This window comes from Magnolia sinica, chromosome 6, assembly GCF_029962835.1.
Source record: "Magnolia sinica isolate HGM2019 chromosome 6, MsV1, whole genome shotgun sequence".
Classification (NCBI taxonomy): Eukaryota; Viridiplantae; Streptophyta; class Magnoliopsida; order Magnoliales; family Magnoliaceae; genus Magnolia; species Magnolia sinica.
Window position 1 is genome coordinate 88588164 of NC_080578.1, and position 16716 is coordinate 88604879.

Here is a 16716-nt window from a genome sequence, read left to right on the forward strand (position 1 = left end):
ACTTAAACCGAAACCTAAACCAAAACCTATAACCTAAACCTTAACCTATAACTTATAACCTATAACCTAACCTTAACCTAAACCTAAAACCTAAACCTAAAGCTAAACCTATTCTCATTTCAGTGAACCTAACCTAAAACCTAAATGTATTCTGAAATCCCTAAACTTAAACCTACACCTAACCCTAATCTCAACTCCCTAACCTAAACCTAAACCTAAACTTGAAAACCCAAACTTAAACTCGATCCTGAACCCGAACCCGATTTCCTAAAACTAAACCTTGACATATTCTCAATTCCCTAAAGCTATGACCTATAACCTAGACCTATAACCTAAACCTTAACCTATAACTTATAACATATAACCTAAACTTATAACCTAACCTTAAGCTAAACTAAACCTATAAACTAAAACCTAAACCTAAACCTAAAACCTAAATGAATTCTCAAATCCCTAAACCTAAACCTACACCTAATCCTAATCTCAACTCCCTAACCTAAACCTAAAATTGAAAATCGAAACCTAAACCCGAACCCGATTTCCTAAACCTAAACCTGTTCACTCCCCAAGTATAGGGTTGTGATGTAGTAATAAACTCGGTAAGACCGAGGTCGAATCCACAGGGACTGAAACTTGTACGTGATCTGAAACTAACTAGATATAGTACTAGCAAAAGATGGAATCTAAATCCAATGTAAATTGATGAATAATGGTGAGAGATTAATCTAAACTTAAGGAATTCAGAGGAAGGGAAACTGGGGATTCAGAGGATCCACTTGTAGAGATCAGGGAGATCTTATGCCATCATCATCTAAACTAGACTGAAAATATAGTTTTTAAAGAGATGAAAGGTATATGAATTAGAATGGATTCCATCATCAATCCATGCCCAGGAGGCAAAGTAAACAACAGAATTAAACTAATTACCAACCAATCAATAATGCAGGGAAGTTAGGAAGGGTATCATCATCCGACCATGCCCAGGAGACGATAGCGAACAATAGGGCTTCCTGACTTCATAAACATAAAAAGGGGAAAGGAATACTCAAGGCCATTGCAGATCCATTGTAATTTTAGTCACAACAGACCATTAAAGACAAAAAAAACATTCCTTTGATTAAACTAGAAACATCATCAGTCAGTTTAAACAGAAAAAAAAACATAAGTAAAAAAAAACTCCCATCAGGCTACAAGCTTCACCTCTTAGCCCCAGCTAAGAGGTTTAGCCAAGAATAAACATCATCTTCAAATAAAAAAACAGTAATCTGAATAAATAAATTCAAATAAAATAATACTCTCTCTCTTCCTCTGTCTGCTCTCGTGCTTCACGTTTCTTCTTTTTTCCTCAGCTTTTCTTCTGCATAAAACCAAAATCGATCTTCAGCTCTCCCTTTCACGTCCAGCCTTCCAAATTGAATCCCCTCCCCACGTTCCAGCCTCCTCTCTTTATAGAGCTGTCTTCCGAGAACTGCTGCAGAGTCCTACCAGAGATGGGTTGCGGAGACAGTCCTTACGCAGCCTGTTTGCAATGGAGCCGGACTCCCTGTTTACTCCAAAAAGGATTAAAGTCTTGCATCTGTGATGACTGGTGGGCCTTAGATTGATGTTGGACGAGAAATCCGACCCGTCCATCAGTTTCCCCTCGAAAACCCAGTGAAACCTGATTGGTTTTGGATCTGCTTTGTGGTGAACCACGAATTAGTTCAGTTCACCGTCAGTCTTCCGATTGGACGGTCGAAATCCAATTAAAGCTCTCTTCTGCAAGTCCACCACCTAGGCGAGGGAGGTAGGGCCCGTGGGAGTCCACTGGACGGTCCAGATCGGACCGATCACTTCAAAGGGTGGCCCACAACAATCCACCGCAGGCTCTATTGCGAAACAGAGCCTGCGCGTTGCGGCGCTGTGATGGTCGGCGGACCATTTTTTTGATGCCCAGTGTAGAATCCCCTCCGACCATTCGATTCTCGTTGGAAAACCACTAAGATTTGGCTGGTTTCATGGTGGATTCGGTGTGGCCCATGCGATCTTTTCTCCCACCGTCCATACCTGCGTTTTCATGAAATCTGCGTGTGTTTGTGTGCATGGGACTATAAGGACAGCTAGGATGAGGTTATGCCCACCCTGAGGAGAGTACGGATGGTTCAGATCTCCCAAATGGATGATGGATGGGCTCCACTAATGAAAAACGGACGGATAGCGTCCGTCCGCTGTTGATGCGGAAGAAGAAGACGGGTCAGCCCGTCTTTGACCGAGCTGACCGTCCGGTGCGGCGCGGGCAGCGGTACCTTATGTACACGCGCTGTACATGCAGAGTCCACTGTGATGATCGTGAGAAATCCGCTCCGTCCATCCGCTTTGACACGTGGTTTAAGGCGTTGGACCAAAATTGGAGTATATCCAGATATCAGGCGGGCCCCAAATCAAGATTTTAGGGGCTGATCTGTCCGTTGGGCCACTTCTGGAGGGATCTGAAGGTTGAAATTCGCCATGTACGGTTAATTTGTGGGCCCTTGGCCATGTATGGAGTTTTGAGCTGAACGGGTGGTGGGAACCTCATGATCTTGCATTCTGGCTGACTTTCAAGCCGCTTGAGCTTTAGTTTCTCGATTTCCGCAGATCCCTGGCATGTAATTCCATTGATCTTCGTCCCCTGGAGTCCATCCCATGCTTTGGTGTCATCAGAGCGTTAAATCCATGCTTTAAGCATCCATTTTCAGTCCATGCTCGTAAATACACTCTGCATCATAAACACAATTAAATCAGGCCATTAAACGGTATCATGCTTGTAAATTCATGCAATAACTGGGTCTGATATGCAATATTTGACCCACAACACAACCCCCAACCAGCATCTTGCTAGTCTCGAGCAAGGTATGCGAAAAATAAGTTGAGAAATACAGGACAATTTTTATGAACTCAAGCGAAAAAGCAATCTAGATTTGAAAATTCTAAGATGCATGAATGTTGGATATTACTTCCTCCTGGAATCAAGTGCACAATAAATTTCCTAATCAACTTTAAAGTATTTATGCATTAATTAAAACAATTCTAAACAATGAGTATCATGGGTGTATAATAAAATCTCGGCTTATCATCATTAAGAAATCCAATGGATAATTTCTATGATAACATTGATAATCAAAACAGTATTTGGGACACTCAAAACTTAAACCAGAATTTGCCTTTCAGTTCTTCTTTTTGTTTTTTTTTTTTTCATTTATTGAGGGAGAGGAGAATCGAATCCGCACCTATAGGGAGCAAACCTATGGTGAAGATTATTCGCCTAACCTTTTCCAAAGGTATCTCTCTTTCTTTTCTTTTTTTTTAAGTGATCATGACGGGCAAGATTTCCAAGCTGGTTCCTTACATGTTTAGTGATTACCAAGTTAACCCTTTAATATCAAACTGAAATCTTAATGTGAAAGCGAGATGTGACATGTGAAATCATAACTCAATCAATGTTTAAAACTTCTAATTATAGATTAACACTTCAAACTTAACTGTGAAATCTAATATAATAGATAACTGAATCTAAGAGTCATAAATTACCAACTTCACTTATCTTGTAATTTTAAATCCAAGATGGTTGTCAAAATCACTTCAAATTCAACAAAATGTCAGAAAATTTTTAAAATTTTCACAACTTTTGTTCAAGACCAAGAAAATGTTGATTAGGTGACCTAATCTCCCACCCCCAACATAAAATCTACATTGTCCTCAATGTAAAAGAAATAAGCATGCGATGCACATGGGACAAAATAAGTAAATGAGAAGTGATGGAAAGATAATACCTAGATGAAAGAATCAAGAGGCTTTCTAAAGATTTCTACGTAAGAGCAGGTCAGCACAAGAGAGAAACCAACAAAAGTAAAATAAAATAACAAAAATAAAATCCTACCTATACCACTTTCGTAGGTGCTCTCGATTGCATTTAGCGTATGCAACAAGCCTTTAAACCCCTAGGTTGCCCCTAGTGGACGAGTTGTAGTCTCGTGAGGGTTTGCGACAATGTTACCCACAAACATTGAACTAACTAACTAGGAAAATGAAATAGAATGAAAAGCTGGGTTGGCTCCCAGGAGTGCTAAGTTTACCGTCTTCAGCCAGACAAATAAAGCAAACTACCTTAGTCCTATGAAAGCGATAAACCTACCTATACCTCCATCAGGACTAGGAGATCAATCTTGGTAAATCAATCAGAGGCATGGACATGTCCTCTGAATCAAATTTCTCGACAAATGGTTTCAATCGATGTCCATTGACTTTAAACTCCTTGCCATTGTCGGGATCTCTTATCTCAACGGCCCCATGCGGAAAAATAGTGACAATAATGTAAGGGCCGGTCCAACGAGATCGAAGCTTACCCGGAAAGAGATGTAATCGAGAATTGTACAAAAGGACCTTCTGACCAGGCGTGAATGATTTTCGCAAAATGTGTTGGTCATGAAATGCTTTCATCTTGTCCTTGTAAATTCTTGAATTATCGTACGCATCATTCTGGATTTCCTCAAGTTCATTCAATTGAAGTTTGCGTAGCGAGCCAGCGTTGTCCAGATTGAAATTAAGATTTTTGATCGCCTAGTACGCTTTATGTTCCAGCTCCACAGGCAAGTGACAAGCTTTCCCATAGACAAGTCTAAAGGGAGACATTCCAATAAGGGTTTTAAAAGCAATACGGTATGCCCATAAGGAATCGGTCAATCGAATTGACCAATCCTTACGATCAGGGTTAACCATTTTCTCCAAAATGTGTTTGATTTTCCTATTAGAAATCTCGGCTTGCCCACTTGTCTGTGGGTGGTACGGGGTGCTCACCTTATGAGAAATACCGTATTTCTTCATTAAGCTCTCGAATGGTCTATTACAAAAATGTGAGCCCCCATCACTAATGATGGCTCGAGGCGTTCCAAATCGAGAAAGGATGTTTTCTTTTAGGAATTTAATGACCGTGCGATGATCATTAGTTCGACACGGAATCGCTTCGACCCATTTGGTGACATAATCCACGGCGAGCAAAATATACAGATTTCCAAATGATTGGGGGAATGGTCCCATGAAATCGATGCCCTAGTAATCAAATGCTTCAATGATAAGGATGGGATTCAAAGGCATCATATTTCGATGGGACAATGCTCCCAATTTCTGACAACTCTCACAAGCTTTGCAAAACTCATGAGTGTCCCTAAACATAGTGGGCCAGTAAAAGCCACACTGCAGAATCTTGGCCGTGGTCTTTTTAGCAGAAAAGTGACCACCACAGGCCTGTGAATGACAGAAGGAGATGACGCTCTGATGCTCATCGTCTGGTACACATCTCCTTAGAATTTGGTCTGGGCAATATTTAAATAAGTAAGGATCATCCCAGAAAAAGTTGCGCACCTCGGTGAAGAATTTCTTCTTATCTTGCGCAGTCCACTGTGTCGGTATGGCACCTGTAGCAAGATAATTAGCAATATCAGCGAACCAAGGTGAATGGGAGACTCTGAACAGTTGTTCATCAGGGAACATATCATTGATATGGGTCACCTCAAGGGAATCAGAGGTATTAAGGCGAGAAAGGTGATCGGCCACTACGTTCTCTACTCCCTTTTTATCTTTAATTTCCAAATCAAATTCTTGGAGTAGAAGGATCCATCATATCAAACGGGGCTTAGAATCATTCTTAGAAAGAAGATACTTAAGTGCCGCATGATCTGTGTAGATAATGATCTTGGATCCGATCAAGTAGGACCTAAATTTGTCCAAGGCGAACACTACAGCTAAGAGTTCCTTTTCCGTAGTCGAGTAGTTCACCTGGGCAGAATTTAAAGTTCTACTTACGTAATGAATGACGTAGGGCCTCTTATCTTTTCTCTGGCCTAGGACTTCCCCAAGAGCATAATCAGAAGCGTCGCACATAAGTTCAAAAGGAAGGCTCCAGTCGGGTGGCTGCATGATAGGTGCAGTGGTTAATGTGCCCTTAAGCTTGGTGAAAGCTTCTTGGCATTGCTCAGTCCACTCGTATGGAGCATCCTTTTGAAGAAGATTACATAAAGGACGAGAGAGGAGACTAAAGTCCTTTATGAATCGCCTGTAAAATCCTGCGTGTCCTAAGAAGGATCGCACGTCTCTGATATTCTTGGGTGAAGGTAGGTTAGAGATAAGATCGATTTTTGCCTTATCTATCTTGATTCCTTTGGACGAGATGATATGCCCAAGGACAATTCCCTTCTGAACCATGAAATGACACTTCTCCCAATTAAGTATCAAGTTCTTTCTTCACATCTTTTCAGCACACATTTAAGACTTTCCAAGCACTTACTGAAAGATGGACCGTAAACAGAGAAATCGTCCATGAAGACCTCTAGATATTGCCCCACCATATTAGAAAAGATACTAAGCATACATCGCTGAAAGGTGGCAGGGGCATTACATAGTCCGAATGGCATCCTTCGGTAGGCAAAGGTGTCGTAGGGACTTGTAAATGTAGTCTTTTCATGGTCTTCAGGGGCTATCTCTATCTGGTTGTAGCCCGAATACCCGTCAAGGAAACTGTAATAGGAATGACCAGCTAACCTTTCCAGGATCTGATCAATGAATGGTAAAGGAAAGTGGTCTTTCCTCGTGACGGTATTCAACTTCCTGTAGTTAATGCACATTCTCCAACCAGTAGTGACTCTAGTTGGCACGAGTTCATTATTAGCATTGGCTACGATGGTGATTCCGGACTTCTTAGGGACCACTTGAGTTGGACTCACCCATTGACTATCAGATATAGGGTATATAATACCCACATCCAATAGTTTAAGAACCTCGGCCTTAACCACTTCCTTCATGTTTGGATTTAGTCTACGTTGTGGTTGCCGAGCGATTTTTGCATTATCCTCAAGATATATGTGGTGAGTACAAATCGAGGGATCGATTCCCTTGAGGTCCGCTATCGTCCATCCCAGGGCTCCTTTATGCTCAATGAGAGTAGATATGAGCATACTCTCCTGTTCTTTCTCCAGGTGGGCAGAGATCACCACCGGGTATGTCTCATCTTGACCTAAATAGGCATATTTCAAATCAGAGGGCAAAGGTTTTAGGTCAAGCTTCGGCGGCTTGAGGTTAGACGGTAGAGGCACTACATCGGTTTGTGACAATTCTTCAAATTGTGGCCTCCACTGGTTAACTTCAAGTATCAGTGCAGTATCAAGCAAGGCACACGTCTCCCTAATCATGTCATCATCAAAATCATGGGAGTGGGCCAGGCACTCTCCAGATGGTCGGAGGATAAGGTCAGCGGTGTCGTATCTTCCACGAAAGAGTCAATCATGTTAATGTCGTGGAAATCGTCATCATCCTCTGAGTTGCTGCCTTATTGAAAAAAATGTTTGACTCCAATGTCAAATTTCCAAAAGACATAGTCATGACACCATTCCTGCAATTGATAATTGCATTTGACGTGGTAAGGAATGGGCGACCAAGAATGACGGGAATCTGAGTGCTCATGTTATTGATGGGTTCGGTGTCCAGGATGATAAAATCTACAGGGTAGTAAAATCTATCGACCTGGACTAACACATCCTCAATTATCCCTCTTGGTACACGAACAGAGCGATCAGCAAGTTGTAGTGTGGTTAGGGTGGGTTTTAATTCACCCAAACCTAACTGTTTATATACCGAGTAGGGAATCAAATTGACGCTTGCTCCTAAGTCAAGAAGTGCGTGATCAATTCGATGGTTCCCAATTACACATGATATGGTTGGGCTACCGGGATCCTTGAATTTCTGCGGCACGTCTTGTTTCAGGATGGCACTCACTTTCTCAGTCAAGAAGATTTTCTTTTGAATAATTTTCCGTCTTTTGGTCGTGCATAAATCTTTCAGGAATTTGGCATATGAAGGTATCTGTTTCACGACATCAAGTAGAGGAATGTTGACTTTCACTTGTTTCAACACCTCTAGGATATCCTGAGAGTTAGAGAGAGGTTTTGGTGAAACCAACCGTTGGGGGAATGGAGCAACTGGCTTCTCTAGAAGTTCCGGTTCTAATTTTTGTGGGGCATCACTGGATCCATCATTGTTGTCCTCTTCTGGTTCTTGAGGCTTTTCGGACCTAACCGGAAGAGTTTTATCAATGATCTTTCCACTCCTAAGAGTGGTGATGGATTTAGCGTGCCCCATCTGATTTGAAGAGCTGGGATCATTAATCTCGTACTGCGGTTTAGGATTGGGGAGAGGTTGTGCAGGAAGCATCCCCTTTTCTATAACCGTCATACGAGAATCTATCTTTTGCATAAAATCTGTAATTCCCCGCATTGCCTGAGCCAGCTCTTGTATGGAATTTTGAACCGGTTCCTCTTGAGGTTTCACTTGATTTGGATTTTGATTGAAGAAACCTGGAGGAGTAGCCGTTTGTCCGTTCCTCCAACTAAAGTTTGGATGATTTTTCCAGCCAGGATTGTATGTATTGGAGTTAGGTCCAGTAAAAGGTCTTTGATAGTTGTTTACGGCATTGGCTTGTTCATTCAACACTCCTCGAAAGGCGGGTATTGTAGGATAATTTTCAGTTGTATGAATGTTGCAATCACAGATGCCGCAAACAATTTCATTAACCTTATCCTTCTTTCCTTCCATGGCCTCAACTTTCCTTATGAGCGTAGTCACTTTACACTTGAGATCATCCTCTTCTTTCAAGAGATATAATCCACCTTTCTCCTTTAATTGAGTCGGCCTAGACGTGGTGTTCGCCATTGGGTAATAGTCCCATGATTGTGTTTTTTCAGCGAGACTATCGAGGTAATCCCATACCTCGTCGACATCTTTATTAATGAACTCTCCATTACACATTGTCTCGACCATTTGGCGCATGGAAGATGTCAGTCCATCATAGAAAAAATTTGTAATGCGCCACGTTTCAAATCCGTGTTGTGGGCATGAACTGACCAAATCTTTGAACCTTTCCCAACATTGGAAGAATGTTTCATCTTCCTTTGGGGCAAAGTTTATGATCGCTTTTCTGAGGGTAATCATTTTATGATGTGGGAAGAATTTTTTTATGAATTCCCTCTATATGTCGTTCCACGTGCCAATGGATCTAAGACGCAGTGAATGTAACTACGTCTTAGCTTTCTCTTTTAAGGAAAAAGGAAAGAGTTTCAGCCTAATTGTATCCTCAGATACATTAGGAAAACATAATGTAGCTATAATCTCATCGAACTCTTTCAAATGTAAATATGGACTTTCTGATTCAAGTCCATGGAATTTGGGAAGGAGTTGGATAACTCCTGGCTTGATGTCCATTTGTCCTGTATTTTCAGGAAAAATCATGCATGAGGGCATACTCACTCCCGCCGGTTGTAGATAATCTCGTAAAGTACGAGGCGGGGGTGCCTGTTGCACCTCATTTTCATCTTGGGTATCCTCCACCCTAGGTGGAAGTAGAGGAGGTTGGTCTTCAGCCATAACTTCAGTTAACTCAGGGGATTTCGAGTGGTGTCTAGTCCTGCGATGGATAGTCAACCCCTCAACCAATCCTCCTTCAGTCAAGAGACGTCGAGTGTTGTCACGGACCCACTTGGGCATGAAACACTCGCAGCCCTTAATCAAATTTAAAGCCTAATCCTAAGAAAGGAAAAGAAAATCTAAAAAGAAAGAGAGGGAGAGTTGGAAGGAAATTACCAAATTGAAGCCCCTAAGTTAAGGACCTGCAAAATAAAACAAAATAAGTTAGATTCTAAAAAGAGAAGAACGATCCTTTAAAAGAAAAATAGCAGTAAATTAATTCCTAAAAGAAAGTGGAAATTTCTAAAATAAATTAGGCAAGTCCTAAACTAGAAAGTAAATCACTAAAAGAGAACTGAAAAATAGGAAGTAGAGAAGAAGCTTACCGAATTAGAAATTTCTATCTTAAAGGCCTACAAAATAGGAAGGTTAGTTTCTAAACAAAAATTCTAAAAATAAATTAGGAAATAAATTAGATTTTAAAAGAGTTAAAATTAGAAAGTTACTAAAATAAAAATAGAAAGTTAATTTCTAAAAAGGGAAAGAAATAACCTAATTTCTAAAAATAAACTATTTCCTACAGAAGGGAGGATACTAGAATTAGAAAAAAAAAATTAAACCTTAATTCTAAAAATAGGAAAAGTAGAGAGATTAGGAAGGAATTACCAATTGAGAAACTTATGTCAAGATCCTATAAAACAGGAAACAAGTTAGTTTTGAACTCAAATAAAAATAAATAAAAAACTAAGGTTAGTGAAATCCTAATCTTAAACTAATCCTAAAACCAATTAATTTCAGAGAATCGTAACCGTCAGTCCCCGGCAACGGCGCCAAAAAAACTTGTTCACTCCCCAAGTATAGGGTTGTGATGTAGTAATAAACTCGGTAAGACCGAGGTCGAATCCACAGGGACTGAAACTTGTACGTGATCTGAAACTAACTAGATATAGTACTAGCAAAAGATGGAATCTAAATCCAATGTAAATTGATGAATAATGGTGAAAGATTAATCTAAACTTAAGGAATTCAGAGGAAGGGAAACTGGGGATTCAGAGGATTCACCTGTAGAGATCAGGGAGATCTTATGCCATCATCATCTAAACTAGACTGAAAATATAGTTTTTAAAGAGATGAAAGGTATATGAATTAGAATGGATTCCATCATCAATACATGCCCAGGAGGCAAAATAAACAACAGAATTAAACTAATTACCAACCAATCAATAATATAGGGAAGTTAGGAAGGGTATCATCATCCGACCATGCCTAGGAGACGATGGCGAACAACAGGGCTTCTTGACTTCATAAACATAAAAAGGGGAAAGGAATACTCAAGGCCATTGCAGATCCATTGTAATTTTAGTCACAACAGACCATTAAAGACAAAATAAACATTCCTTTGATTAAACTAGAAACATCATCAGTCAGTTTAAACAGAAAAAAAAACATAAGTAAAAAAAAACTCCCATCAGGCTACAAGCTTCACCTCTTAGCCCCAGCTAAGAGGTTTAGCCAAGAATAAACATCATCTTCAAATAAAAAAAATAGTAATCTGAATAAATAAATTCAAATAAAATAATACTCTCTCTCTTCCTCTGTCTGCTCTCGTGCTTCACGTTTCTTCTTTTTTCCTCAGCTTTTCTTCTGCCTAAAACCAAAACCGATCTTCAGCTCTCCCTTTCACGTCCAGCCTTCCAAATTGAATCCCCTCCCCACGTTCCAGCCTCCTCTCTTTATAGAGCTATCTTCCGAGAACTGCTGCAGAGTCCTACCAGAGATGGGTTGCGGCGACAGTCCTGACGCAGCCTGTTTGCAATGGAGTCGGACTCCCTGTTTACTCCAAAAAGGATTAAAGTCTTGCATCTGTGATGACTGGTGGGCCTTGGATTGATGTTGGACGAGAAATCCGACCCGTCCATCAGTTTCCCCTCGAAAACCCAGTGAAACCTGATTGGTTTTGGATCTGCTTTGTGGTGAACCACGAATTAGTTCAGTTCACCGTCAGTCTTCCGATTGGACGGTTGAAATCCAATTAAAGCTCTCTTCTGCAAGTCCACCACCTAGGCGAGGGAGGTAGGGCCCGTGGGAGTCCACTGGACGGTCCAGATCGGACCGATCACTTCTAAGGGTGGCCCATAACAATCCACCGCAGGCTCTGTTGTGAAACAGAGCCTGCGCGTTGCGGCGCTGTGATGGTTGGCTGACCATTTTTTGATGCTCAGTGTAGAATCCCCTCCGACCATTCGATTCTCGTCGGAAAACCACTAAGATTTGGCTGGTTTCATGCTGGATTCGATGTGGCCCATGCGATCTTTTCTCCCACCGTCCATACCTGCGTTTTCATGAAATCTGCGTGTGTTTACGTGCATGGGACTATAAGGATAGCTAGGATGAGGTTATGCCCACCCTGAGGAGAGTACGGATGGTTTAGATCTCCCAAATGGATGATGGATGGGCTCCACCAATGAAAAATGGACGGACAACGTCCGTCCACTGTTGATGCGGAAGAAGAAGATGGGTCAGCCCGTCTTTGATCGGGCTGACCGTCCGGTGCGGCGCGGGTAGTGGTACCTTATGTACACGTGCTGTACATGCGGAGTCCACTGTGATGATCGTGAGAAATCCGCTCCGTCCATCCGCTTTAACACGTGGTTTAAGGCGTTGAGACCAAAATTGGAGTATATCCAGATATCAGGCGGGCCCCAAATCAAGATTTTAGGGGCTGATCTGTCCGTTGGGCCACTTCTGAAGGGATCTAAAGGTTGAAATTCGCCATGTATGGTTAATTTGTGGGCCCTTGGCCATGTATGGAGTTTTGAGCTGAACGGGTGGTGGGAACCTCGTGATCTTTCATTCTGGCTGACTTTTAGGCCGCTTGAGCTTTAGTTTCTCGATTTCCGCGGATCCCTGGCGTGTAATTCCGTTGATCTTCGTCCCCTGGAGTCCATCCCATGCTTTGGTGTCATCAGAGCGTTAAATTCATGCTTTAAGTATCCATTTTCAGTCCATGCTCGTAAATACACTCTGCATCACAAACACAATTAAATCAGGCCATTAAACGGTATCATGCTTGTAAATTCATGCAATAACTGGGTCTGATATGCAATATTTGACCCACAACAAAACCATGACCTATTCTCAATTCCCTAAAGCTATAACCTATAATCTAAACCTAAACCTAAACCTAACCTAAACCTATAACCTTAACTTAAACCTAAAACCTAAACCTAAACCTAAAGCAAAACCTATAACCTTAACCTAAACCAAAACCTATAACCTAAACCTTAACTTAAAACCTATAACCTATAACCTAAACTTATAACTTATAACCTAACCTAACCTTAAGTTAAACCTAAACCTATAAACTATACCTTAACCTATTTTCAATTCCTTAAAGCTATATAGCGTATAACCATAACCTATAACCTAAACCTAAACCTAACGAAAACCTATAACCTAAATCTATAACCTTAACCTAAACCTAAAACCTAAACCTATAACCTTAACCTAAACCAAAACTTATAACGCATAACCTATAACCCATAACTTAAACTTAAAACCAAAACCTAAACCTATAACCTAAACCTATAAACTAAAACCTAAACCTAAACCTAAACATAAAACCTAAATGTATTCTCAAATCCCTAAACTTAAACCTACACCTAATCCTAATCTCAACTCCCTAACCTAAACCTAAACCTAAACTTGAAAACCCAAACCTAAACCCGATCCTGAACCCGAACCCAGTTTCCTAAACCTAAACCTTAACCTATTCTCAATTCCCTAAAGCTATAACCTAAACCTAAACATAAACCTTAACCAAAACCTATAACCTAAACCTTAACCTATAACCTAAAACCTAAACCTAAACCTAAACCCAAACCTAAAGCCTAAAACCTAAACCTAAACCTAAACCTAAACCTAAAACCTAAACCTTAACCTAGACCTAAAACCTAAAACCTAAACCTATAAACTAAAACCTAAAATCTAAATGTATTCGGAAATCTCTAAACTTAAACCTCCACCTAATCATAATCTCAACTCCCTAACCTAAACCTAAACCTAAACTTGAAAACCCAAACCTAAACCCAATCCCGAACCTGAACCCGATTTCCTAAACCTAAACCTTAACCTATTCTCAATTCCCAAATTTATAACCTATAACCTATAACCTAAACCTAAACCTAACCTAAACCTATAACCTTAACTTTAAACCTAAACCTTAACCTAAACCAAAACCTATAACCTTAACCTAAACTAAAAGATATAACCTAAACCTTAACCTCTAACCTATAACCTATAACCTAAACTTAAAACCTTAACCTAAACCTAAAACCAAAACCTAAACCTATAACATAAACCTAAAAACTAAAACATAAACCTAAACCTAAACATAAACCTAAAACGATAACCTAAACCAAAACCTATAACCTTAACCTAAACCAAAACCTATAACCTAAACCTTAACCTATAACCGATAAGCTTAACCTAAACCTAAACCAAAACCTAAACCTATAACCTAAACCTATAAGTTAAAACCTAAACCTAAACCTAAACCTAAAACCTAAATGTATTCTCAAATCCCTAAACCTAAACCTACATCTAATCCCAATCTCAACTCCCTAACCTAAAATTAAACCTAAACTTGAAAACCCAAGCCTAAACCCGATCCCGAACCCGAAACTGATTTCCTAAACTTAAACCTTAACCTATTCTCAAATCCCTAAACCTAAACCTATACCTAATCCTAATCTCAACTCCCTAACCTAAACCTAAACCTAAACTTGAAAACCCAAACCTAAACCCGATCCCATTCCCAAACCCGAATCCGAACCTGAACCCGTACCTGATTTCCTAAACCTAAACCTATAACCTATAACCAAAACCTAAACCTAACCAAAACCTACAACCTTAACCTATAACCTAAACTTATAACCTTAACCTAACCTAAACCAAAACCTAAACCTATAACCAAAACCAAATGATGAAGGTCAAATATTACATATCAGATCTTGATATTGCCAGATTTTACATATATCATAATGCTTAATGGAGTATTTTAATTGTATTTTTGTTGAAGGACGAAATCAGGAGCATTGATTGAAAAAGGATATTAAAAGCATGGATTTGACACTCTAAAGTCATCAGAGCAGGGGAAGGACTCCAGAGGACTAAGACTGAAGGATTTACACACTAGAGATCCGAGGAAATAAAGTCGTTCACGTTAAAGAGGCCCGAAACTGGTGCAGAATGCAATATCATAGGGTTCTCGCCATCCGATTGGCTCGAAACTTCATATATGGCCTGAGGACCATAAATAAACAGTACACATCAAAATTTAGCCCTTGGATTAGTGTGTAAGTGACCCGATGGATAAGATCAGACAATAACCATTAAGAAAGCATCTTGGACATCCATGGGAGATCTGGACCCAAACTGAACTGATGAAAAGAGCACGAAAAACAGTGGATATTTGCCAAATTTCACTTCTTTTGGATGGTACAGTAGGGAGGAACGAACGACGGACGTTTCTAGAAGGCAGAGTGACAATTCTGTAAATATAACGAAATCCATATGCATGCATGCACGTAACTTAGAAGAGGCTTGCTGCAACGATGGGTAGTGACTCATCACATGTGGATTGTGTGGCCCACGTAGTGTTCAGATCTACTTCATACTTTGACTTATGGGCTTACATATAACTAAGAAGAGGATGAACGGGGTAGATCTCCGAGAATGCCATCAAAAGTGAGCCCCACCTATTTTTTGTACAAAACACCCAAATAGTGCCAAAAACGTCCCGTGACGGACAAGCTTTTGATTGGGTTTTGACAGTGGGCCCCATTCATCATCCTTTTTCACGATCCGGACCATCCATCAGAGTCCTACAGGCCCACTGAACAGGACCTAGGTGGATAATTTCCAAGAAGCAGTGAGCATCCGGTTTTCAACTGTTCAAACATGGAACAAACGACAGTAAGAAAAGTTATGTGGGCCACACCGAAACGGATCTAAATCACCCATATCCCACTGGTTTTTCGAGGGGAATCTAGTGGACAAACTGGATTTTCTATGTGACACTGACCATGGGTCCCACCAAACGTAGCAGAGCATGCTTGCGCAAGCTCTATTGCGTGAGCCTTGTTTCACAGACCGGATCTGACAATCTAGATGGGCCACCATCACGGTCTGTATGATAAATCTAAACTGTACATTGTGTGGGCCGTCAAAAACTGTCCTAGGGGATGTTTGTTCTTTAGAAGGAAAGCAAGGGAAAAGGGGTTGTCTGAATTGCGTTTCGCTGCGTAAAGAAGTCCCGCATCAACTCAACTGCATAGGTCCTTCACCGCTGTGGAGACTCTCTACCTTTCGCACTCCTAGCCGACCGACATAGCAACGCCCTCGATTCTTCTAGCCGACTTGCTGCTGTGATAAAAGGGAAAAGAGAGAGAGAAGAGTGGGAATCGAATTGTTATCCAAGTCTTTGCAGGTGTGCAGCCGTGGAGCACAGAAGAGGGAGAGAGAGTAATATTTATTTTTATTTATTTCTATTGTTTCGTTTTATGTTTAGCCTAATCATGTCAGGCTAAAACCTCTTAGCTAGGGCTAAGAGGTGAAGCTTGTGGCGTGATGGGACTGACTCTATGGCTTTGATTTATGCTAGACTGAACTTATGTTGATTTTAGTTTGATTAATAGGAATACTTTCAGTTTTAATGGTTTGTTGTGACTGAAATTACAATAGATTTGCGATGGCTTTAAGTATTTCTTTCTCCTCTTGATGTTTATGACGTCAGGAAGCCCTGTTGTTCACCATCGTCCCCTGGGCATGGTCGGATGACGGTACCCTTCCTAACCTTCATGAATTGTTGATTGGTTGGTAATTAGTTTAATTCTATTGTTTACTTTGTCTCCTGGGCATGGTTTGGTGATGGAATCCATTCCAATTCATATACCTTTCATCTCTTGAAAACTATATCAAAGAAAGTTTAGTTGATTTTCATGGTTACACCCTTCAATTGGATGAAGATGAGACTCTAAGACCAGTTGAGTTCTTGAAATAGGCCTATGATCTCCCTGATCTCTACAAGTGGATCCTCTGAATCCCTAGTTTCCTACCTTTAAATTTGTTAAGTTTTACATTAATATTTCACCATTATTCCTCAAATTACAATCAATTTGGATTTCATCTTAGTTTGGTTCTAATTCTACCTAATTTCAGATAACGTACAGATATCAGTCTCTTGGG

At 40.5% G+C, this 16716-nt stretch overlaps 1 non-coding gene across 1 annotated transcript; it reads left to right on the forward strand.

The window, feature by feature from the left end:
* Positions 1 to 8884: 8884 nt before the first annotated feature.
* LOC131250231 (small nucleolar RNA R71) lies at positions 8885 to 8991 on the forward strand. Its single transcript, XR_009173157.1, has one exon. It is a non-coding gene; the product is annotated as a small nucleolar RNA R71 (small nucleolar RNA).
* Positions 8992 to 16716: the final 7725 nt, after the last annotated feature.